This window comes from Tursiops truncatus, chromosome 8 (genome assembly GCF_011762595.2).
Source record: "Tursiops truncatus isolate mTurTru1 chromosome 8, mTurTru1.mat.Y, whole genome shotgun sequence".
Taxonomy (NCBI): domain Eukaryota; kingdom Metazoa; phylum Chordata; class Mammalia; order Artiodactyla; family Delphinidae; genus Tursiops; species Tursiops truncatus.
In genome coordinates, this window is record NC_047041.1 from 61,904,545 (window position 1) to 61,932,101 (window position 27,557).

Here is a 27,557-nt window from a genome sequence, read left to right on the forward strand (position 1 = left end):
AAGGTTCAATTAGACTGTGTCCAGAATGGCTTACTCAGCTGGCTGGCAATAGACGCTGGCTGATAGCTGGGAGCTTACACATGGCCTCTCCAGTATGGTAGGCTCAGAGCAATCAGACGTTTTACATGGCAGCAGACTTCTCCCAGAGTGAGCATCCCTGAGAACTGGATAAAAGCTGCATGGCCTTTTCTGAACCAGCCTTGGAAGTTACCTAGTATCACTTCCACCATACTCTATTGGCTGAAGTAATCATAAGCCTGCCTAAATCCAAAGGGAGTGAACATAAATCCATGTCTTGATAGGAATGTCAAAAAACATTGCAGAAATGTTTTAAAACCATCACAGCAACAAATCTGAATGCTAGAGAAAATCAATAAGTCTGGAGCAAAACATGAATTCCCAGTCATGACCCAAGAAGAAGTAGAAAGCTTGAACAGATCAAATGCCATAGAAAAGACAGGAAAAGGGATTAAAGATCAGCCATTAATTAAATGCATCAGGTAGTTTCACACTTGAGTTATATGTAACTTTTAAAGAGAGAAGTGCCATGTTATTTAAACTAGAGGATCTCAAAGTTTAGTGAGCACCAGAATCACCTTATCAACTGGTAAACATGCAGATGCCTGGGCACCATCGCCAGAGATTCTGATTCACTTAAGTCTAGAGTATGGAACAAGGATCTGCATTTCCAACAGCTGATGTTGATACCATTTTTCCACAGATAAATTTTGAGTAGGAGTGATTTAAACCAGTTAGCAAACTATGGCTTGTTGACCAAATGTGGCCCACTGCCTGTTTTTATAAATAAAGTTTTATTGGAATACAGCCATGCTCATTCATTTACAAATCGTTTATGTCTACTTTTGCACTACAGTGAGAGTTGAGTAGGTGCAATAGAGACTGACCCACAAAGCCTAAAATACCTACCATCTGGCCCTTTGCCAAAAAAGTTTGCTAACCCTTGCCTAAACCACTGTATTATTCTACCTCATTATATTTTCCCTTTTCCAAACTTCAGCAGACTTTTGGTATCTTCTGTTGATACTAAAGGTTAAGGTGCAAAACAAATACAACAAATAGCTTTCATGTCACATGCATGCAGTTCACGACCTGGATCACCACGTTGAAAGGTTGTGAAACTGTCCAAGCTCGGTGAGGAAGAATGTTGTGATTGATTAGCGATGTCTTCCACGGGCATCTACTTGCTGAGCCTGATTATAAAGTATACAAGTTTTAAGAATCTTCTAAAAAAACTGTTGGATAACAGCAACAAAATTTGGAAAGAATGCACACATTTTTAACTACACCATTAACAATGTATCAGATTTTGTTCCAACTGCTGTGGAAGTTATTGTAATAGTATTAAATATTTCACATTCATAAAAAAGTGGAGAAATAAAATCATTTTGTGATTTTATTAGACTGTAATACAGACCAATTTTGTCATTTTTGTACACAAGATTTCTGAGATTGATGTCTGCTCTTGGAAGAATACTAATACTGTTTCAAATGCTATGAGCCTATATTTTATCAGTTGAAAAATGTTCCCGTTATTAAGATACCTTTCAAAGATCCTCTCAACTTTGGGGGTGATTTTCGCACATTAACACCATTTTCCCATGATGTTATTTCTAAAATAGTGACCCAGAACATACCAATAAGGGAAATGATATTTTAAGATTTGCATATTTACATTATTATTTTAAAGGAAAATATGTATTTTTTTTGTTCTAGGCAAAAAAAAAACTGTACAAGAAAATATATGTGTATGCTTGTTGTTCTAGGCAGGAAAAAAAACTGCAGATGAAAATTTCCAATGTGGGCAAGAAACAGTTAAATACTAAATCCCAATAAAGCAGGAAGTAAGCAGGGCTGCCATGAAGTCCAAGGATGGTGGCACAGGAGAACTAACCACAGAGCAGAAGTCCTAGAGGAACCAGGCAAGGGTAACCAGGCATACCCAGACGTGAGTTTTTCTTACCACTGTATTATTCCTTGCATTAACAAAGCTTGGCCCACAGAAAAAAACTCAATAAACATTTGTGGCAGGAAGGACAGAACGCATGAAAGGTGAAAGGGAGAGAGGGCAGAAGTTCACACAACAAAGCTGCGGCTCCATTCGAATTACCAGATGGTGGTTATAAAGAACAGTTGGGGAAGGTAACTGGTAATAAATAAGTTTCTCCACTAAAAATGAAGACGGCCAGGTAATCAGCCTCCAGTTGCTAAGGGTCTGATGTGCTAAGATCCTAGCGAAGGACACAATGGCTCCTGACATATCAGAAGCAAGTGTTTCTCTTTCCAGTTCCTGTGCACTGACTCTAAATACTATAAAGACAACTATATACCCAGGAAGAATAAGGATCCTCTGAGACTTTTAACCTTGATATGCAAGAGGAAGTTTTATTTATTATGTGGGGTCTCTGGTCTACAACACTGTATTAACAATACCTAGCAAGATAAAGCGAGGAAGGGCAGAAGATCTACTGTGTAGCTGATGATACTTGGTATGCTGGGTGAAATGTATCAGCAAAACTAATAACTCCAAATTTTATATGGCATAGAAGTTTTTAGAACTGGGAAGTCCATGTATATGCCTGAAGACTGTGAATCTCCTGATAATGTATACAAAACATGTGTATGTGCATTTTTCTGAGAAAAGAGTCCAGTACTTTTACCAGAGTGCCAAAAGGTCCACAATCTACCATACCCCCTTCCCAAAAATATTAAGAATCACAACTGCAGTGATTCACAAACTAGATCATTTGTGGGACACAACATTCTAAAATTAAATATAAAAGAATATATGAGAGTATAACACTTGTCATAAAGGTATTATTTCTTCAAACTTGCTTCAGGTGTGTGTGGGGGTGTGTGTGGGGGGGGGGGTGTGTGTGTGTGTGTAGCAAGGTAAATTTTTTCACACTGAGGTCTGGGTCAAAATGTTTGAAAGCCACTGCTCTAAGGCATGAGAAATGTATATACACAACTCTGTAACATACTAAATCATCATCCATTGAACTTAGGTGATCTGTGGTTCACACAATTAGGTGATCTGTGGTTCCAGTGGGTATTCTACTGTTTTGAGTGACACATGATCCACCAAAACAAAATTACTATTATTAGAGAACTGCAATCTGCAATACTCAGAAATGAAAGTATATCTTACACGGTCCTATTGATCTTAAGGAGACCAAGGACTACAAAGAAGTTGCCTTTGAAAGGACCCTGCACACTGGGTGTTTCTGAGAAAATGTGAAAAACTGAATTAAGTGTTTAGGAATGAGAAAAGTGCAAATATTTTCCCTGGGATGACAGAATCCTCTAAGCATCTCAGAAATATATCAGGGAAGGGAAGAGTATGGAAATTCATCCCTAAACCTGGTACAGCAATGAGATCTAGAAAAATTATTATTCTTTTATACAAAAGAGTATGGTAAATTTGCCATGACAGCTTGGGTTTGGGGATGTCACTTTAGTCCCAATTACCAGTAACTGGTACTGTCCACTATTCTCTTCTAAGCCTCAATACAAGAAACATAAATGGTCCAGGTACTGAATTACTTGGCTTATTGTCTAAAATACTACTAAAGCAATTTGTAGATTTGAGTTGTCCCAATCAATGCAAAAATTTCAAAGGTATCACTAGATTCTGCACAGCCAGACCACTACCTTCCTCAATCTACAAAAGACTAAAAGTTACCCCTCTCAGATAGGTTCTGGCTTGTGGTTCAAGCATACCTGAAATCAAAAGTGAAGTACCATACTGAGATACTCCATCCCTCTTCCCCTGCTTACCTCCCAGAATGCTTGGAGCCAGGCTTATATCTCCTGGGCAGGAGACTAGAGCCAGTGAGGAATCACTGGAGAAACTGCCTGATACACGTGAAAAGGTGCACAGGTACTGACATACTGGGATTCTTCCCCTAATCCCAGCAGCCCCCAGGAAAAGAGCTTAGATCATTACCAGGTCACCTTTACTAGTTGACACAGAGCTTGTGATGCAATTTTAATACCTCATTCTCAAATAGGAAAACATACACAAGGATAGCTAGACATTTTATGAAAGTCTCAAATGTGAAAGAGAACAAAACAAATGGAGGAAAAGGAACTCAAAAAAAAACAGAGAGAAGGCCAGGAGCAAAATTATACCATATATAAAAAAAAAAATCCTCTGAGAGTTAAAAGATATCATATCCATGAAATAAGAAGCTACAATAAAAGAACATTCAGAAACCAGCAGAAGTCCTTCAAATCTAAAAAGTTTATTTTAAAAATTAAATAAACGAGTTAGAAGATAAATTTGGAAAATGTCTTAGAAAACATACCAAAATGACAAAAAGATGGAAAGGGGAGTGAATAGGTGAGAAAAGTAAGGATCAGTCCAGGAGGTCCAACATTTGAATAATAAGAGTTCAAGCAAAAAAGAATATAGAACATGAAAGAGAAGAAATTATCAAAGAAATAATACATATAAACCTTCCCAGGAGTAAAGAACATAAATTTCCAAATTGAAAGAGCCCACAGATTTCACAGAAAAATTAATGAAAAATGATCCACATCAATAATCGTAAAATTTCTTGGAGGCTTCCCTGGTGGCACAGTGGTTAAGAATCCGCCTGCCAATGCAGGGGACACGAGTTCCAGCCCTGGTCCAGGAAGATCCCATATGCCGTGGAGCAACTAAGCCCACGTGCCACAATTACTGAGCCTGGGTTCTAGAGCCCGCAAGCCACAACTACTGAGCCCGCGTGCTGCAAATACTGAAGCCCGTGCACCTAGAGCCCATGCTCCACAACAAGAGAAGCCACCGCAATGAGAACCTCGCGCACCGCAATGAAGAGTAGCCCCCGCTCGCCACAACTAGAGAAAGCCCACATGCAGCAACAAAGACCCAACACAGCCAAAAATAAAAAATAAATTTTTAAAAATAATAATAATCATAAAATTTCAGAAAACCAAGAATAAAGAGAAGGAAGATTGGTGAGGTACCTTCACAATGCGGGGGGGAAGGGGTCAGGCTGATACCACTTGAACCTATCGATTAGTATTAGTCTCACTAAAGTGGGAAAACCAGACACTACATGTCTGATGATGTGATGCAAAGCTTAAGATGTGAGACAATAGAAAATATACAGCACCACTTATGAAGTATTATTGTTTAATAATTGAACTAGAACTTAATCAAGCATAAATCTAAATACTAGTGAGGTTTTTTTTATTTCAACTGTTGTATTTTTGAGTACTAAAATATCATTTGGTTATTCTTATATCTTCCATTTCTATGCTGCGATGTTCTATCAAGGGAAACAGTAAGGGTGAATCTCGTCATTTTAGCAGTCATAAGTATATTTTTATAGAGTATTTTGTTGCCACTAACTAAAGAAAAAAGCCAATAGCAAGAATTTTTGGAAAAACAAAGAGCTCAAGAACACAGGCAATTTCCCACGAATTTTGCAGAGTGACCCAAACCGACAAGATGTGTCCTGCACTAATGTCTGGTGTTCAACAAATGATGAATGAATGAATGAATGAACACGCATGTATGCACATCTCTACAGATGTTGAAAGAGGAGCAGAATGTCCAGCCCTTTTAAAAGGTGCTACGTATGGTCACCTTATCTTTGATAAAGGAGGCAAGAATATACAATGGAGAAAAGACAGCCTCTTCAATAAGTGGTGCTGGGAAAACTGGATAGCTACATGTAAAACAATGAAGTTAGAACACTCTCTAACACCATACACAAAAATAAACTCAAAATGGATTAAAGACCTAAATGTAAGGCCAGACACTATAAAACTCTTAGAGGAAAACATAGGAAGAACACTCTGTGACATATATCACAGCAAGATCCTTTTTGACCCACCTCCTAGAGAAATGGAAATAAAAACAAAAATAAACAAACGGGACCTAATGAAACTTCAAAGCTTTTGCACAGCAAAGGAAACCATAAACAAGACGAAAAGACAACCCTCAGAATGGGAGAAACTATTAGCAAATGAAGCAACTGACAAAGGATTAATTTCCAAAATATACAAGCAGCTCATGCAGCTCAATATCAAAAAAACAAACAATCCAATCCAAAAATGGGCAGAAGACCTTAATAGACATTTCTCCAAATAAGATATGCAGATTGCCAACAAACACATGAAAAGATGCTCAACATCACTAATATTTAGAGAAATGCAAATCAAAACTACAATGAGGTATCACCTCACACCAGTCAGAGTGGCCATCATCAAAAAATCTACAAACAATAAATGCTGGAGAGAGTGTGGAGAAAAGGGAACCCTCTTGCACTGTTGGTGGGAATATAAATTGATACAGCCACTATGGAGAACAGTATGGAGGTTCCTTAAAAAACTAAAAATAGAACTACCATATGACCCAGCAATCCCACTACTGGGCATATACCCTGAGAAAACCATAATTCAAAAAGAGTCATGTACCACCATGTTCACTGCAGCTCTATTTACAATAGCCAGGACATGGAAGCCACCTGAGTGTCCATCGACAGATGAATGGGTAAAGAAGATGCGGCACATATATACAATGGCATATTACTCAGCCATAAAAAGAAACAAAATTGAGTTATCTGTAGTGAGGTGGATGGACCTAGAGTCTGTCATACAGAGTGAAGTCAGTCAGAAAGAGAAAAACAAATACTGTATGCTAACACATATATACGGAATCTAAAAAAAATTAAAAAGGTTCTGATGAACCTAGGGGCAGGACAGGAATAAAGACACAGACATAGAGAATGGACTTGAGGACACGGGGAGGGGGAAGGGTAAGCTGGGACAAGGTGAGAGAGTGGCATTGACATATACACACTACCAAATGTAAAATAGCTAGTGGGTAGCAGCTGCATTGCACAGGGAGATCAGCTCGGTGCTTTGTGACAACCTAGAGGGGTGGGATAGGGAGGATTGGGAGGGAGACGCAAGAGGGAGGGGATATGGAGATATATGTATATATATAGCTGATTCACTTTGTTATAAAGCAGAAACTAACACAAAACTGTAAAGTAATTATACTTCAATAAAGATGTTAAAAAAAATAAAAAGATGCTAAAGAGGGGAGGAACTAAAGCTATAACTCCTAACAGGGAGCCTCTAAAAGTTAGGGGTCAGGAACTGTTTCGGGTGATAATGGTAGGACAATGAACCACTACTGGCCAATTAGCCATTCTGACAACAGGAAGGTATATAAAAGCTAAGAGAAATGTTTCCAAATATACTGATGATATAAACTGGTATGATTGAGTTTAAGAGTTGTCCAGGGACTTCCCTGGTGGTGCAGTGGTTAAGAATCTGCCAGCCAATGCAGGGGACACGGGTTCGAACTCTGGTCCGGGAAGATCCCATGTGCTGCGGAGCAACTAAGCCCGTGTGCCACAACTACTGAGCCTGCGCTCTGGAGCCTGAAAGGCACAACTACTGAAGCCCGCGCACCGCAACAAAGAGTAGCCTCCGCTCTCCGCAACTAGAGGAAGCCCACACGCGGCGATGAAGACCCAACGCAGCCAAAAATAAATAATAAATAAAATAAATAAATTTAAAAAAAAAGAGTTGTCCAAAATCTGTTCTCCCTTTGATGTTCAGCCATATCCAAGAAATGTCAGATCTAGCCAGAAGGATTTCACTACTGAATGATATGGCAAGTTCACAGAAAAGGCATTCTTATATTGATATCAAGCTCAGTCCTCCGGGGGCTTAATGATAATCTCTGGACACTATGCTGCATCTCAAAAATTTTTCTTTCAGTGGAGGTGATGGACCTCTCTGTCCCAGTCTAATGAGGACATTAATAATCATTTGGGAAACAGGGTATCAGTGAATAAGGTAGACTAAGACAGCTCGCCAATATGGTGGAGATTAAAAAGTGACTTGGAGACTCACCAAACCAAACTCTCAGCAAAAACGGGTTACATTCCACAAACAGGCGAGGATATTTTCACTTTTAGCCTAAGCAATGGAGCACCCGTAAAACATCAGTACCAGTAAGGGCAAACTACCCTAGGTTTGGATTACAACAGGACAGCAAAAGATCTGAAGAATCTACCTGCAACTGTTTCTTTGTCCCCTAGCAACTCATGCAATAATTACTTGACATTAATACAGTCATGTGATTTATTTGGCACTTAACTAACAGGAATATGTATAAAACAACTCGGGGAGGTTACCATATCTCTTTTATAGCTAACTCATAACTAAAGTAATACACAAACAAAGGCTAATATAAATTTTAAGCTTCTATAGATTAATAAAGAATATTTGATATATCATCCTTCAGTGAGCCATAAACTAAACATTATATGATCAATGTAGGTTCTAAACAACGTTTACAATGGAAAATAGACAAAGCAAATCAGGGCCCCAAAAGAATTCAATTCAGCTTTATACCTTTAAGATAGGAATGGGATTCAATTATATCAATTACTTGAGAAATGTGTACATTTTTCAATGAGCATATTATTTTAAAACTAACCTAATTTACTAATGAAAGAACAAGAGGCTTTTCATCTCTCCTTTTCCATAGAGGGTTTTTTCTTAACTAGTTTTCAGTTTCTTGACTCAGTAGTGTAATACAATTTTACATTTCCTGCTTTATCTGCTGAAGCAAGATAACTCACTAGCTATTGTCCAGATAGATTTTCATTTCACCCAGTCCATAGTTTTATACAAAGTGAATTTCCTAACTTCAGAGAACTTAACAACTATTCCCAATGAGAAACTCTTTAGGCAATGCCAGGAACCCCATGCAACCCCATGAAAGAAATTCTACTCAACTACAGTATGAACAACTCCTTACTAAATAGCTTTTTTCACAAACTTCAGTGCATTAGGTATGTTCCATGCATATCTTTCTATCATTGTATATTTTGAAATAAAAAAATATATAAAATGATACAGCCCTAAGTCAGTTGCTCTTTTACTTTCCATTTGTTTCAAATGTTTCACAACTTAAGTTTGTGATATTACAATCCCCTCCAGAAGACTTAAATAGTATTAAAATACTGCTTTCAATTTAAAGGGCTAAATATCTGGAAAATTAAGGTCACAATGTTAGAGAGTCTAATGGAGTATGGATTTCTGCTTGAAGTACTTCAACCAGAAACCTCAGCAATCTTAAATCTGTCTCTCCTGGATATAATAAGTTTTAAAGCTTTGAATGAAGTTTCGGAATATGTTTCACATCTTTCATAACTTTAGAAAAGGATGCTGCAGAGAAGCAAAGGGAACAGTTTCTACAATAACAGAATTTTTATGCAGGACCAATAAGCTACAGAGCCTTTAAAACAAAAGATGAATAGGATCATTTTTAAAGGAGGAAAATGACAAGCATTAGAAGGTTTCTTTGTAAGAATTTGTTTGTAGGTACAAAGTACTTTTTAAAAGATCAAGAAATAGTAGATTATTTGATCCCAGGTGTCATAAATCCTATAGAATCATGATTAAATCAAGTGTTAATTTTAAAATATATGGTTTTTATTTCAGTTATTTCTATAGGTAATACGGCTAGTTTCATATTCCATTATAAAACCTAAGTCATTTTTCCAGATAGGGCACTACCTGGGAAGTATTGAAAGACCAAATCACATGAAACATGTACAACATTTGAAATAGGGAAACAATGCAAAATACATTTCAAAAAATTTGCTTTTAAAATGTTCATTTAGAATAGTGGTTCTCAACCAGAGGTGATTTTGCCTTCCTGGGGACACTTGGCAATACCTGGGGATATTTTTAGTTGTCACAACTAGGGGAGTGCTACTGGCATCTAGAGGTTAGAAGCCAAGGATGCTGCTAAACACCTGCAATGCATGGGACAGGCCCACAACAAAGAATTATCCAGCCCAAAATGGCATTAGTGCCAAGGCTGAGAAACCTTGACCTAAAACAATACCAAGGACACTATCAGATGTGCTTGAACAATGAACAAATATTTGCTGAATGCATGAATGAATCTTAATAAGCAAAATTTCTTCATTTCTACTTTTTATAGCTTCTTATTATCTCTATCAATCTGATTCTGCCTAATACAGACTCTATTTCTATTCTCAAGATCTTTACCTACTCATTCATCAGATTCCCCTGTGATGTCAAATATGATGAAATGAAACCACATGTCTATCAAGGATCTTGCCGTGTGATATGGTTCCAAGGGAATCCAAAACAGGGACACTATACTGACCATTTAATTGTCATTCAAATTAGCAGATGAAAACATTTTCAAATGCTTTCAGTGATTAAGAGCTCAAAAATACATAGTTTTTAACTACGGGAATTAAAACACTATTATTTTATTTGGTCACATTTGTTGATAAACCAAGGTATTTCAAATTTATATTTCAAGACTAAACAATCAAAACAGTCTTCAGCAAAAACTCATCATGTGAACAGTGTAACTAGGAAAGGTTAAAAGGCCCATATGATCTTCCTAAATAGTAATTCACAATTCCCAGGTCAAAACAATCTTAAAGAAAAATTTTAAACTCTAGGGTCCCGAATTTAATCTAATATGAAAACTGCATCCAGAGAGGAAATCAGATTTTTAAGTTTTTTTAATCCAGATTTATATGTATCCTTAACTGGTATTTATTTAGAGATTTCTTTTTATTAACAAATACCTAGAATCATGATTGTATCTGAAAAGAAGAAGTACAGATATTTTTTTCCTTATAACTTAAAAAATTTTTGTTTTACTACACACATAATAATTTTGTAAGAAAAGTAAATGATATAGTCAAAGAAAAAGAGCCTTTGATAATTCACATACACGCCTCAATTTATATAGAATCATATTATTCAAGGGTTAAATTTTAAGAATAGAGTTAATCATAAAGATACGAAATTTCTAAATGATTTCTTTTTAATGAATGTGCCACTTATATAAGGGGGAGAAGTGAATAAAACTGAAAGAGACTTATAAAGAAATGCTTCTAGCCAAAACAATAATGTTAAATGAATTACAAATACTAAATCAATCATAAATATTTACACATTATTCTGCAACTATACTTTGTTTTACTTGTCCTTGGAGACAAATGTTTCTATGAGAAATCCTGTATATTTAAATATTGCCTGAGATAATGTTATATCAAAAAAAAAAGCCCAAGAATTACATCAACTAAAGCCATGACATGGTCCTATAGTCACAGATTGAAGAGCAGTCTAAAAGCTGTTCAAATGTTTATTCAGACAGAAATAAAGGGCACAGCTTCTCAAAGGGAAATGGCTTTTAATAAAAGCTTATAAACAGAAAGTTGTCCACCAGAGGTATAGGTCCAAATGAACCAATGAAAAAGGAAATTCTATGTGGGATTATTCCAAACTCATTTAAAGTCACATGCACTTGGAAAACCCAAAACAATCAAAATAAGTACATTATCTAGCCATGCTTTCAAATCTATTTCTCCCCGCTGGGTACCAACAACTGGAGAGGGTGTTCATTTGTTCTTTTCGTTCTTTTTTACAGCTAAATGAGCATGCAAACCTTCAAAAGAGTGGCAAAAATGGAAATGACAGCACCATTTATGAATCTAAAATAATCTCTGTGAATCAGTGTCAGTGAAATGGGCAAAAAGACATATAAACATCCCGAGTGAGTAGTATCTCTGTAAGAAAATCAGAATTTGGGATGACCAACGTTACAAAGGATTTTTGTATATATCAATCCCTTGAAGCATTTGTTTAGAGGCCACTAACAACTGTCTAAGAGCAATCTAGCAATCAACAACTAACTCATAAATCCCTTCCAAAATTTTTTATTTAGACCCTACCATATGCACGGGACTCTGTTAGGCACAGTAAGAGAAGCAAAGACTTGTCCATCACAGACTGGCCTCAAGAAGCTTACAGGTCTAGTGGGGAAGATAAGACATGACTAGAAAGAACTTCAAAACAAAATAAAAAGGGTGAAGTGCTTAAAGAGCAGTAAAAATAAAGTGTCTTAAGAAGTCAGAAGAAAAAGAAGTGACTTCCAGCTGGGGTGATCAGAGAAGACATTAAGATTAGGTGCTAACATCTGTGATAGGCCTGGAACTATACATGTGATTTGGACCATCTCAGAAGGAGGTAAACATTGTAAGGGAACAGAAACAATACAAGTGAAGGTGGACCTATGAGAAAGCATCCATGCTCATCCAGAAATTCTACTGGCTAACAGAGAGTACTGCAGAAAGAGGAGTAGTTAAAGATGCAGTAGGACATTGAGACTAGGACCAGTTTGGGAGGGCTGAGAAGTCTGAACTTTGTTGGGTAACTGGGAAGCTGGTAAAGACTTCTGAGGAGGAAAAAGCATCATCAAAGTTGTGCTTTAGAAAAATCAATCTAGCTGTAATTGATGTAGGTGAACATCAATCAAATGCAGACGATATAACACAGTGAATATAATGTAAGCCTGCAGGAATTCAGGAATTCATTTATAAAAATGTAATTTATATGCATCTTTTCAGTAACACAGCCCTATAAACTGTCTTGCTCATAGACTAGTACCTAATTATGTAAGCATCTAAAAAGGTCATAAGTACTATAAAATGATATCACAAAACCTCTTGCCTCTGCCTGGAAAGCCTTCCACCCCCTTTCCCTTCCGGTAAACTCCTTATCCTGTAGGTCTAGTTTAAATGTCACTTCCTCAGAAAGGCCTTTTTTAATCACTTATCCAAATTAGGTCTCCCTGTTTTTTCTCTTTCTAAGGAATTTATACTTTTTCCACACAGCATTTATCACTATTTATATATTTTGGTCAGTAATTGATTAAAATCTCTCTCTCCCACTAGATTGTGAAAGGAAAGACAGTACTATTTTTGCTCATCATCATATTCTCCAGAGCCTTAAACAATATAACACAAGGTAGGCATCTAACAGATATTAGGTCTATGAAGAATGAATGAATAAAACAGAACAGATTTTAAGGTCACTACTGTAATGCCCTTCTTTGCTAAATGTGCTATTGGCCAAGATACTTTCTTTCAAAGGGAAAATTTAAAGAAATCTTAAATTTCAATTTAGAAGAATGCGAAATTCCTATCTTCTAAAACCAGAATAAAATTTCTGTCTTCTAAAATCAGAATAAAAGTCTATACTTTTATGAGGAAAACCTTAAACCAATTATTCAAGCCAGAATATACATTTCTACTTCTTATATCCTTACAGAAATAATTAATAAAGCAACTACTAAATGAACTGGAATAAGGAACAGAATCTGAGTACAAAGTAAGCATTATAAGTCATGTAAAAAAGGTGATCATATACTTGAGGTGACTCCTTGATCCATGCATATCACGTCAGAACCTCAAAGAGAACTTCAGCATTCAATAGGAAAGATTTTATGTTAACCTAAATAATCACTGGAATAGATAAAACCCTCAAAAAAAGATGGCTAAGCTTCTTCACAAATAATTCATTTCCACATTAATAAATACATGGCTTTGAATCACATGCTACTTGTACCTTTGATCTCCAGGCCATAAACATGGTATAATGTTTTCTTCATATAATAATAAACTCATAGAAGATTAGTAATGTAATGAACCTTGAGTCACAGAGGTCTAGAGAAGTCCAAAGGAGTTCAACATGTGGCATTTGGGACCTAATGACAAGATGCAGCCCTTATAAAACTTTAGAAAAATCATCCAATTCATTAGTATACATGAACTAGGAAGGCCTAACCAACTATCAGTAAGGAACTAAAGAAGTTGGCTGAACTCTGGAAATGCTGAGCTAACTTGGTACAATGGAGTACCTAGAACAAAGGGAAAGCATGATTTCCATCATTCTTTTGGGGCTCTTTGTGCAACTAAATTTTGCAAACCAGATGCACTATCCAAACTTAAAATGAAAAAAAGATCAGCAGAGATTTGTTCAAGGAGGTAGTTTTGCTATAAAGAGACACCTGCATTCCCCAAAATCACTACACTATGTAAAAATCACAGAATAGAAAACATAGGCCTTACGGAGAAAATGCAGTTAGGGACACAACACTCAAAAATTTTGTCAGAGACATACACACACAAGATAGGAACCCAATACAAATGGTAGCATAGTTTCACTCATGTTAAAGGGTTAGGAAAATACATAAATATGGCAACTTATCTTGAAAAAGACCTGAAGTTTGCTTGTGGATGTGAAGATTTGAAAGGTTGTAGCTTGTGAATTAATTGTTAAGTGGTGGAAAGAAGGTTATCTGAAATCACAGGGAAAGGTGTAATGCCAGCTGTGGGTGGGTGTGGCCCATAGCACACAGTGAACTGAGGGAGCTGGTAGATATTCCAGGTGTGTGTACCTGTGTCCATTTTGTGTATTCCTATATGGCTCGGTTCAACTGGGTGCAATATTCTGTGTTCACCTGGTGCTTCTTGCTGACAAAAATCATACATAAGCAAACATGAAATTCACTTATGCTCAAATTGCTTCCTAATATATCAATCGTGTTGCAACAAATTCAAGTTTTCAAAACAAGCATTAATAGCAGAACTGACTTTATGGGTATTTAGAATCAAACAACCAATGCCAACTTGATACTGCAATCATTTCCCCATTGCTCAAATGTCTTGAGCTCACAACATTTTGAAGAATCACAGAGTCTCTAATAGAAAAAAGTCACAATCCCTAAATAGATCTGTATAAATCATATGGCCAAACTCTAGAAAACGTTGGAGTCTGCTTGGCTCCATGAAAGTACAATCTTCTTCATAAAATCATTGCCTTTAAAGCAATAAGTATATAGTGACATAAAATCTAAACATCACTGGTAAATATAGCATTTGATCAAATCTAGTTTTTACTCAGAAATTAGGATCTTCTTTTCCTGTCATCATCACTATTATCATTAGCACACCTTCTCACGTTTTTCTCTCGGCCTTCAGCAGTCACTACTATGATAACCAAGGCACAAAAGCCAACACATTGGCATAGTTCACAAACCTTAGCAACAGCACTGTTCTTGTCCCTGGTGCCAGTTTCTAGCTTGGTATCATAACAATTGTCATGTAGTGAAAATAGTATCTGTGAACAGATACCATTTCACTTTGTTTTAATCAGGAAAACCCAACCTCCAGGAGGAATGTCTGAGCCTCTACTTACAGCATTTATAAAGCATTATCTATTCCACAGGCTTGTGAGCATCAAGAGCACTCAGGTCAGTGCTTCACAAAAATCAGGGGCTTACTTAATTTTCATTAAATAAATGTTAGTTGAACTTACTTGATTTGTTTTGCTATTTACCCAAAATAATTTTAGTCCCCAAATATTAAATTCCAGTTTCAAAAGCAACATAGTCACCAGTCACCACTAGTCAAAGATTATTTTTGTTTGTTTTTAATTACTATAAAATTAGAAGATAATTGCTGTAAAAAAAAAATTGGAAGAGTCAAGAGTGTACCAAAAGTCCACAGCATCTCCATTCCTCACCTGAGAAAGAACTCATTTTAATGGCTCTCATGTAATATTCTAGAAATTTTCTATGCATATATGTAAGAATAAATTACGTATTATTTTTAGCAAATAAGATCATACTATATTCTCATATAACTTACTTTTCCCCTAAGTATTATAGCCCAGCCATTTTTCCATTATCAGTAATATACAACTTTCGTTTTAGTGGCTATATAATATTCCAAGGTATACAAGCACCTAAAATTATTTAACAAACTCATATCAATAGTCAAGTAAATAGTTCCCACATTGTTTCTATTATAAGCAATGCTATAAAACAACATCTTATTACATATACCTTTGTACTCTAGGATAAATATATTTGTAGAATATATTCTTAGAAGAACTGCAGAGATAAAATATATGAACATTTATAATTTTGATAAATGCCAAATTGTCTTCAAGAAAGGATATGAGAATGCCTATTTTATGACATCCTTTTCACCATTAGATATTTTCAGTTTTTCACCTTTGTCAAATCAATAAATGAAAAATGGCATCGCATTTTCATTTCTACCTCTTTAATTATAAGTGAGACTAAGTACCTTCTCAAATTTTTAATATTTTTATTTTTCTGTAAAATGTTTGTTCATATCAATTACCCACATTTATATGGGGTTGCTCATATTTTCTTGTTGACTTAGCAGTGATCCCTGAACATTAACAACATCAATCCTTTTTCTGTCAAATATTTTGCAATTATTCTTCCCCACTTGTATATTTGTTCATTGATTGTTATCATGGTGATTTTGCCATGCAAAGGCCCTTACTTTTTATGAAGTCAAATTATTAATCTTTTCCTTAATCGTCTCTGGGTTTAGAGTTATACTTAAGAAGACCTCTGTCCTAAGATTATAAAACTATTTTGCCCATATTTTCTCCTTAAAATAATTAATAAGTGATTTTTATTGAATGCTTACTCAGGCCCAGGCACTGTTCTAAGCACTTTGTATACATTATAGCATTTAATCCTCACAACAAGCTTAGTAGGTGGGTAGTGTCATTATCATCATGATACAGATGAAGAGTCTGTGACTACAGATGAGGTTTAAACTTATCTGAGGTTACACAGCTGGTATGTGGCAGTGTCAAGATTTCAACTCAGACCAGTAAATTCGTCAACTTTAAGCTATATCTACTGATTTTCTCTGTCTCTCCACTAAGAAAAATGAGTTCACATACCTTTACCTCTTCTTTCTTCCCCACCTTATATTTATTATTTAATTCCTTTTTTCATTAATAATTGTACAGCCTTTACATTTACTTCTGTTTTCATAATATGCAGTTATTTAGATTTGACTTAGTTCCATATTTAAAGTTCCATATTTAAATGGATTCCACATACCCTGCCAATCCTTTAATAGATCTGCTCCTCCACTCCCAAGTTCTTTTTCCTTATTTATCACTTAACAGACTAATTTTATTCATGAGGCAATTTGTTGGGAACTAGATCCTTGAATGGTTGAAAATATCATTTGTTACCTTTATTTATACATAAACCACTGCTTGACTAGGTATCAAGTCTGCCCACATGTATCCCACCAAGCTCTAGAGACATTGCTCCACTGCCTCCTGGCTTTAACTGCTACCATGATATCTGAGGCCAATCTGATTTTCCCCCTTTTGGGTAACTTGCTTTTTCTGCCTGTAAGCCTATAATATCCTTTTCTTAACCTTGTAGTACACTAACTTTACTATTATATACTTACTTGGTATTGATCATCCTGTCTCAGTTTTTCTTGGAACTGTGTGCCCTTTTGATCTACAAATTACAAATTTCCTTCATCTCTGAAAGTTTTTTTCCTCCATTATACACCTAAATATTTTCTGTCCATTTGTTCTGCTTTCTTTATTAGGCACACCAATAATGCATATGTTGGATCCTCTCTACCTTTATTATCTGTATTATATTAGAAATTTTAGTTGCAAGCCTATGGGAGAAGATTAACTTGAACTAGCCTAAATAAAAGGAATATACTGAAATGACACTAGAGTACCTCATATAACTCCAAAGAGCGGCTGGCCCTCAGGGATAACTAGAACCACAGACTTGAACACCACCACCACCAGGCCTATTTATCTACCAGGAGTGTCTCAGCTTTTATTTCTTCTTATACGTGTTAACTTGGCTTTTACCACCACAGACAGACTCGCTTCCTTCACGAGGCAGGAAACATGGCCAACAGCTCCAAAGTCTCACATCCCATGATCCTCACTAGTGAGTGACTGCCCTGCTTTCCTTAATCCCAATTGTTAAAAATCTTATGTTCCCTTCAAATTATTTAAGTGACTATAGATGTATTTTTCCAGAATTTCTGTTTCCCAAAATAATTCTGAATCTGAAATGTATGCTTAGAGAAAAACAGTTTAGCCAACTTTGGTTTGCTAATTTATTGCTTATTCATTTCTGTTCATTTGATTCTGGTCAACTTCTACAAAGCTCACTGTCATTTCTTCCCCCTCACTTCATTATACCTTAGAAGTCAAGTATAAAAGGGCACCATTCCCTTAGCCTTATTTCTCCCTCTATTCTAAGATATGGAACTGGCTCCCTTGAGGATTTTCAGTTTTTCACATGGCCTGCCCCAAAGTGTAAACCTCAAAGGATGGGGCACTCAGGGCCCTCCACTGACTTTCTGAACTTTTAGAAGTAATAGTTACTATTAAAATTCTACTTTGGAAAATTTACAATCCATTCACTCATCAAACATGCATGGAATGTTAACTATGTGCAAGACACTCTGAGAGGCGCTAAAGACACATCAATGAAGAAAGCAGAAACAGTTCTTCCCTGTAACTATTCCTTGTAAATAGTTACAGCGAGGAAGACAAACACCTAAACAAACAATCACAAGGGTAATAGATCAATAAGTGAGTAAAAAGGTGGTTGTTAAAGCAGAAATTAAATAGAGGGCCCAAGAGTTATGGATTAAGTTATTTAGCTAGAAATTCTCCAGGACGTCCCTGGTGGTCCAGTGGTTAAGAATCCACCTTCCATATACAGATTGCCAACAAACACATGAAAGGATGCTCAACATCACTAATCATTAGAGAAATGCAAATCAAAACTACCATGAGGTATCACCTCACACCAGTCAGAATGGCCATCATCAAAAAATCTACAAACAATAAGTGCTAGAGAGGGTGTGGAGAAAAGGGAACCCTCTTGCACAGTTGGTGGGAATGTAAATTGATACTGTCACTATGGAGAACAGTATGGAGGTTCCTCAAAAAACTGAAAATAGAATTACCATATGACCCAGCAATCCCACTACTGGGCATATACCCTGAGAAAACCATAATTCAAAAAGAGTCATGTACCACCATGTTCACTGCAGCTCTATTTACAATAGCCAGGACATGGAAGCAACCTAAGTGCCCACCGGCAGATGAATGGATAAAGAAGATGTGGCACATATATACAATGGCATATTACTCAGCCATAAAAAGAAACAAAATTGAGTTATCTGTAGTGAGGTGGATGGACCTAGAGTCTGTCATACATAGTGAAGTCAGTCAGAAAGAGAAAAACAAATACTGTATGCTAACACATATATATGGAATCTAAAAAAAAACAAAAAAAAAAGGTTCTGAAGAACCTAGAGGCAGGTCAGGAATAAAGATGCAGACGTAGAGAATGGACTTGAGGACACGGGGAGTGGGAAGGGTAAGCTGGGATGAAGTGAGAGAGTGACATGGACATATATACACTACCAAATGTAAAACAGATAGCTAGTGGGAAGCAGCCGCGTAGCACAGGGAGATCAGCTTTGTGCTCTGTGACCCCCTAGAGGGGTGGGATAAGGAGGGTGGGAGGGAGACGCAAGAGGGAGGAGATATGGGGATATATGTATATGTATAGCTGATTCACTTTGTTATACAGCAGAAACTTACACACCATTGTAAAGCAATTATATTCCAATAAAGATGTTAAAAAAAAAGAATCATAAAATAAAAAAAAAAGAAAGAATCCACCTTCCAATGCAGGGGACGCAGGTTCGATCCCTGGTAGGGGAACTAAGATCCCACATGCCGTGGGGCAACTAAGCCCACGTGCTGCAACTACAGAGCCCACACACCCTGGAGCCCGCTCACCACGACTAGAGAGAAGCCCGCACGCTGCAACGAAAGATCCCGTGTGTCGCAACTAAGACCCAATGCGGCCAAAAATAAATAAATAAATAAATAAATAAATATTAAAAAACGAAAGAAAGAAAGAAACTTCCTGCGTTGCTTCTCAGTATGGGGAGAGTCAAAAGCCTCCTTGCGGCTAATTTTATTTATTTTGTGATGTCACGTAAGTTGCCTCCCTTAGTGACAGATTGCAAGATGAGGACGTACCCTATAACTGGGTATAATAGGACCTTTCTTGGGGGGTCCAACTTAAAAATAACTACCTTTTTTCTTGGTGTGCAAAACCCATTGGCCTTGTGGGAGTATTCCTTGGTATTCAAAGTTAGGGAAAACTGTTGGGATAAACCTGACATGGCACTTACCAAAGTCTTCTGTCAAGAAGGGATGCAAATGTCACCAAAAGAGTACTTGCTAGGCAGGAGCTGCCTGAGTTGGTGACCCAAGCTCAAGCCAGCCCAAGGGTTTATGGAGGAAAGGTGACTCTAGCCCAGCCTATGATCACCATGATACAAGATTATGCCCAGAGGAACAATGGGTAAACGAATGTAAACTAATGATACATTCTACAACCTGAGCAGGTCACCACCGTGCAGTAGATAATTGTGCAGGACCATCTTCAACATCAACAGTCTTTTTTAGCAACAGCTATATTGCACTTACCAGATTTCCAGTTCACTCCCCAACTGTTACATGAACCTTTAGGTTCTTAGACAACACACAAAGTGAAGGGAGAGTCCTCAAAAGGGAGATACTGACCTTTCTGGCAATAAAAGCATGTAGAAAATAATGCAATTAACTTAATAATTAAAAGAGATTTGACTACATTGGGATTTCTCTGAAAGAGTGACACTTGAGCAGAGATCTGAAGAACAACAAGCAGTTATCTCGTTGTAAAGAATACATTCCGAAAGAAGGATCAGGAAGAAACTTGGAAGATCTGAGGAAATTAAAGAGGGTCAGTATGGCTGGACTGTGAAGAAGGGCTACGCTGTTGACAGCCAAAGATGGTGAGGTCGGCAACGGGCTGTCTCCTGTAGGGCTTTGTAATCTACCTTAAGTATTTGAGGCTTTATCCTAAGAGCAATGCGAGGTAATAATTAAGCTTTAAGAGTGGCATGACCAGATTTGTATTTGTAAAACATGACTTTAGTTGTAGGATGTAAGAGAACAAGAGTGGAAACGAGTAGGAAAGCCAGTTGGGAAGTTATCTGAGGAAGAATGGGCGGGTGCAGGTGCAAGTAGGTTTACAGATTTAGTTGTAGGGAATTCCCATCAAATGTCTTCCTTCTCTATGATATAGCAAGCTGAAGAGAGAGTTGACTTTGGGCATTCATAGGATTCAAGGGATGAGTAAATTCAACCCCAAAAGTCTCTTGGAAGAAAGCAGACACGCTGGCCTTACAGAATTCTGCTAAAGGCTTAGAAGGGAATTCTGGCACTTATGGATTTAGTGTTACATTATACTGCTAGGTTAAGGATTCTGTATTATTTTGTCAAAATAAATCAAAGTTTTACCCAAGAGATTAAAAGCTATATAAAGAAAAGAACTTTCCATTTGCTTGCCCTTGTACAGCAAGTGGAGGTACTCTTCCTAAGCATCACCTTCAAGCAACTTCAGATGAAAAAAGTGAGAGAACTTAGGAAATACTTTTACAGTTGACCATAGATAGACCCTGGCTAGACCACAAGAAAAGAGGGCTTTATTAAAAGCATTCTTAGCTGATGGTCCTTTCACCATTTACCAGTCACTTAGGTCAAAAAACAAAAGATAAATGCTATTCCCCAGGTCTAGCGCCACCATCAACATGGAGGAAATGATGAAAGCCCTAGATTACAGGGGAAATTCAGCAACGGGTGCCTTTGGGAGAAGAAAGCTGACATTCTGTCCTCATCCCTTCAAAAACATATCCCAAGCAGAAAGAGATCTAGGATCAAAGCTATCTTTAAAGGACTAAAAGGTCTCAGAAGCACTGCTGCCTGCAGCTGTAAAAATAAAGTGACAAAAGTATACTGACAGACCAAATTAGTGATCCCTAAACTTCCTTTTAGGTTGGCCCACTGCTCTTCTTATTAAGACTCTAGAAAGTCCTTGAGAGGGCACCTCCAGGAGTGTCATTTGTGAAAAACCAAGGCAACAGAAAGAACACCTAGTAAGATAATTAGTGGATTTTAGGAGAGGGAAAAAAAAAACAACAAAGTAGTGAGAAGTACAAAGGATAGATTCTCCACCATCTAATCACTGCCACATAAAGAATATAGGTTTTACTGTGATTTCCAGGCAAAGGTTAAAAAACTTCACATTTTTAACAAAAATATCCCCACCCCCATCTCCCTGGAAGTTATAACCCTCTACTTTTGTTGTAATTGGGGTTTACCTGTGGGGTTAATTTCCCACTGGAAGTAAGCCTATGAGCATCCCTACACTGCAGGCAGCATAAAACTGGGGCAGAAAAAAAAAATACCTTCTGCATCAGGAAGCAGAGTTTCATAGCTGGAGTCACAAAGCCCTGGGTTCAAATCCCAGTTCTACTATTTACAAGCTATATGTCTCTGGGCAGGTTACTGAAACTCTTTGAGCCTCAGCCATCTTGTTTGTATAATAAGATTATTATAAAGAGAACATGAGACATAAAGTGTCTTAGCACAGTATCTGACACACAATAGTACACAATAAGGGAAAGGTACTGTTAGAATTAGAAATCATAAATCCTTACCTCCATGTTCTTTCGTTCTTCTCTGCTGCCTTTGAAGAAGTCTTTGGTCTCAGATGCAACTTGTCTACCTGGAACCCCAATATCCTGTCTGCTTCTGCCTATTTATCTCTACCTACAGGACTCTGTTGTCCCTCACTCTACCAACAATCCCTGGACTTAACTTATTACCTATCCAGACCTATAAACTCTGCTGACTCACCCCTGCTGTGTATTCCCTCCCCAGCCTCCTCTTCTGCATGTTGCCTTTCATTTCCACTGTGACAAATCTGAAGTCAAGTCAGATTGTTTCCATTACTTTGAAGGCTGCCTGAAACGCTTTATTTAACCTACAGTAGCCAGAACCATTAACTTACATATAACTAACATCATTGATCAACTGATAAATCACTCTGTAGGCAGGACCACACTAAACTCCCAAAATAACTATATTTGATCCCTCCAAAATGTGACTCTCCCCTTTTACAATCACAGAAGTTGCCACAAAATGTTGCTTCTAAATGAAGACTCTTGGTTTCTGCATCTTAACTCAATATCTTAACTATTTTGAAAACTAGAAAGATGAGAAACAAAAGTCTCTAGGCTACTTTAAAAAAAAAAAAATCTTAGACCTATATTGCTTTAAAATTACCAGAGAGTGTCTATTAGGGAACATTAAATAATTTCACTATCTCATTACTCTCAGGTTATAGTCTAAGTCCTTGATTGAATTAAATGAATCAAGAAAAGGAATTTGGAGTACTAGTAACCCAAGTTTGGTTTAATGTTTAATGTGTGGTTAGTTTAGAGGCAATAAAGAAAGGTCAAGGTCATTAGCCTTTTCTATGCTGGATATCATCTCACAGGACATCTTGATTAAATTCTGCAAATACAATCTATTGAGTCAATACAGGGTCTTGTAATAGTCATGTATGCTTTTACTACTGCAAAGATGACTCTTTGATTATATTTATAATTCAAAAATTACTCTATTGCCCAAGTCTCTTTCACAGCATAATTCTTTAACTTAGTATACTTGAAATTTTGTACTTCCAAGAACAGAAAGTACTGATAGATAATATACATAAAAAACTAGGTGACAGACTGCCCTCTAGTGGAAAGTAAAGAAATTACTGAAGATGCTTCTTTGACAGAGCTCTAATACAGAGTTACAGCTGTCTAACTTATGACATTATTTAAATGATGTTTAAAACACTGAATAAAATTTACTTGGGATTTATTAATCAATTCAAGCTATGCAGAATAGAATAGACTAAAAGCAGAGACTGGTTCATAGCTCATCTCTGTTACTTTCTAGCTGTGTAATGTTTGTCTCAGTTTCCTCACCTGTAAAATGGGAAAAATAATATTACCTACCTCGTAGGGCTGACATGAGGAGTAAAGGAGTCAACATATGAAAAGTATATAGAACATTGTGCTACAAAGTTAAGTGATATAAAATTATTGGTCATTATTATCTGTAGCTATTATAGGAGGGAGCTATTTGCTGGAGGCAAATCATAATTTCAGAGGATATGAAGAAAAGTGAAAGAGTCCTGGTAGGAACACACTTCTTTAGGGATTAGGCTGTAACATACTAGTAGAGCATCAGCTCAGTTTGTCCTCCCATTTGCAGAAATCCATGAGCTATGCCTGTATATAACAGAACACAGGGGGAACTCAGAAGCAAGTGAACTGTATGTGGATAACATTTTGTGGGAAATACGGGGAAGTTTTTTTGTTGTCCCAATGCAAACACGATGAAGAATACCACATACTCTTTTAAACCAAAAACACTTGCAGATTCAGCCCACCTGGATCTTTCAGGCTTTGGACTCCTTTTGTACCTAATGTCTACAGCATATACAATTAGTACCTTGCTGCACACTAATCATTAGTCTCAGATTCTCTGAATCACACATGTAGCACTTTTCTACAATCAATTTATTCACTGATTGGGCATATATTACAGAATTCTAACTTTTAAAAATAATATTCCGCTGCATCTAGAACAACATATCTAATTAACGACTAAAACAAAGTTAATAATATAATTTCCACCTCTTTTTCCAAGGAAAGCCCAAATCAGTAATTATTTTCAGCTGAAAATAATGCCCATAAAATTGAAAAATGATCTATAATTTCCAGGTACTTCTTTACCACAAATAATTGTCATCCAGAGCAAAATGGCTTGTTTTTCTCATAAAACAATATGATCACTCTAATAAAATCAATATAGTTCTTAGTTATTTCCATCACTGTCCTGAGGTGCCCTAATTCATTTAATTCAAATTTTTTATTCTGTGAACACTCCAAATTGAAATTAAAAGTTGCAATTCAGTTATTCAATACAAACACGAACCCATTAAAATGACATAAAAGTTCCTCTAAGATCTTATTCATAACATTTCCATGTATTGACTGCAAGCGAGTAAAAAGGACCAATGTATGTAATTGGAGTAATAAACTGCAGATAATGTCTTATATATGTAAAACTGCAACTCAGAAATAATTACAAAAATGAATACTACAGTATGGTTAGGTAAATTCTAGAAAACTTCACACCTACTGTAATATAATTCTCTCTGTAATTTAAAGTCACTAAGAAATGTAACACTATTAAAGCATATAGTATTTGAAGATAATTGCAAAAAATAGGCTGTTTGAAGTTTTTGGAAAATTCAAGTCTATTTGGAAATATAAAAGCAATAAAGCTACTCCATTACAGTATTTGATATTTCACTAAGCACAGTGCCATAAAAATTGTGTCCCTGAATATGTCCCTGATACCTGTCTAGAATATATAATGTAGCAGAAGGAAGATCAATTCTGATACTACAGAGGAAAAAACTCATTCTCTTACATATCCTTTGTAGACATACTTAATCAATGATGTGCCTGCTGTGTTGTCTTATTTTTCTTGTACTAAGAAAAACACTTTTATTTCTTAAGACTGAAACAGTGACAATACAGTTCTACCAAAGATGCCAAAACACACAAGGCGACTATGTACCCAAAGACCTAAAGAAAAGTATTTATTAGTATAAGTTTCCTTTTTAGAAATTAAAAGATTTTAAAGTTCAAATAGAACAAAGCCCAGTTCTCCTAAAGAATATTTTCTAGAGAAGGTCCACAGGATGACTTCTAAGAAACATTACAAGGCATAGATTTACCAAGGTTTGTTCTGTGAGTCTCAGCCTTGCTGCACATTCTATAGAAATTGACAAACGGATTCCAGAATGTGTTTGTAAAGACAAAGGTCCCAGAAAAGTCAAAACAATCTTGAAAAAGAAAAAAGCTGGTTTCAAGACTTGATATAAAGCGACAGTAGTCAAGACACTGTGGTATTGGGGTAAGGATAGACAAACTGATGGAACAGAACAGAGGTCAACTAATTTTCAACGAGGGTGGCAAAGTAACTCAATGAATTAGAAAAATCTTTTCAACAAATGGTGCTGAAACAACTGCATATCCATATGGAAAAAAATTTTTAACTTCAATTCCTACCTTCCACAACATACAAACATTAACTTGAAATGGATGATATGCATAAATGCGAAAGTTGAAACTAAAAAGCTTTTAGAAGAAAATAAAGAATGTTTTCATGACTTTCAGATAAGTTAAAGATTTCTTAGAAAGAATATAGAAAACATTAATAATAAAAGAAAAATTGATAAGTTAGACTTCATCAAAATTAAAAACTTCTGCTCCTCAAAAAACACCAATAAGAAAATGAACACGCAAGCCACGGACTGGGAGAAAATATTTATAATACATATATTTAACAAAGGACTTATATCCAGAATTATAAAGAGCTCCTACAACTCAATTATAAAAAACATAAATAACCCATCACAAAAATGGTCAAAAAACCAATACCTTACAAAGGATATATGAATGGTCAATAAGCATATGAAAAAATTCACAAAATCATTAGTCATTAGATGGATGAAAGTGAAAACCACGATGAGATATTCCTACACACCCTTCAGAAAAGTTAAAATTAAAAAGACTAACAAAACCAAATACTGGGGAGGATGTGGAACAACAATAACCTTCTCATGCTGCTGCTGAGAATATAAAATGGTACAATCACTTTAGGAAACAGTTTGACACTTTCTTATAAAGTTAAACATACATCTATCCTATGAACAAGAAATTTAATTTGGTACATCCCAGGTATACACCAAAGAAAAATAAAAACATATGTCCACAAAAAGCCTTATACAAATATGTCTTCAGCAGTTTTGTGATGGCCAAAGACTGCACACACCCAAATGTCCACCAACAGGTGAATGGGTAAATAGATTGTGGTACATCCATACAATGGAATACTGCCCAGCAATAAGAAGGAATAAATGATTGATACAGACAACAACATGGATGAATATCAAAGTAAATACACTGAGCAAAAGAAGGCAGACCCAAAAAAAGCATACTATATGATTCCAATCACAAAAAGTTCTAGAAGATGCAAATTAATCTTTAGTGACAAAAAATGATCAGGGGTTGCCTAGAAATGGGGATTTGGCATAGAGAGGCAGGAAGAAGGTGTTAAAAGGGGCACGAGGGAACTTTTGAGAGCGATGGATATGTTTATTATCTTGATTGTGGTGATGGTTTCACAGGTGTGCACATATATCAAAATTAATCAAATTGTACACTTTAAGCACATACAATTTATTGTATGTCACTTATATATCAATAAAGCTGTTAAAAATACACACACACATATGCACACACTGGAGATTTCTACTTCCAGTCAAGATGGAATAAGAGGTGACATATTTACCCTTTTGCCTTAAACTGCTAGAAAACTGGACAAAATATGTGATACAACAGTTTTCAGATATCACACAACAGACAACACAGGGTTGTGTTAGCTGGGAGAAAGAAAACAAACACAGTGAGTTCTACAATTGTACCAGCTTACTGCCTAGAAGCAGTTTCCAGAATGCAGTACAAGGAGGAGGAACCTCCACTACCCCCCAACCAAAAAAAAAAAAACCCCAGCAGTCCAACTTAGTTGTAGGAAGAAACTCACAAAAAGAGAGCTCCAGAGATTTACAGAAAGGTGCATGTGAGTCTCTGGCTAAGAGCTGACATGCACATGTGTGAGACCCAAACTACCCAATATAGATAAAGATGGAAGACTTTATGCTATGTGAAATAAACCAGATACAAAAGGACAAACATTGTATGATTCTACTTACATGAAATACCTAGAACAGGCAAATTCATAGAGACAGAAAGTAGATTAGAGGTTAGCAGAGACTGGGGGAGGAGAAA

The 27,557-nt window shown here is 36.4% G+C and overlaps 1 protein-coding gene across 5 annotated transcripts in view; it reads right to left on the reverse strand.

Moving 5' to 3' along the window:
* Nucleotides 1-27,557, reverse strand: part of STK33 (serine/threonine kinase 33) — a 173,485-nt gene that overhangs the window by 114,599 nt on the left and 31,329 nt on the right. For 2 of the 5 annotated variants that reach the window (XM_073808590.1, XM_073808591.1), the window contains one exon: nucleotides 1,111-1,211. The exons of the other annotated variants lie outside the window; for them this stretch is intronic. The gene's annotated coding sequence lies outside the window, so the exon portion shown is untranslated. The remainder of the gene's footprint in view (nucleotides 1-1,110; nucleotides 1,212-27,557) is intronic. 5 annotated transcript variants of the gene reach the window in all.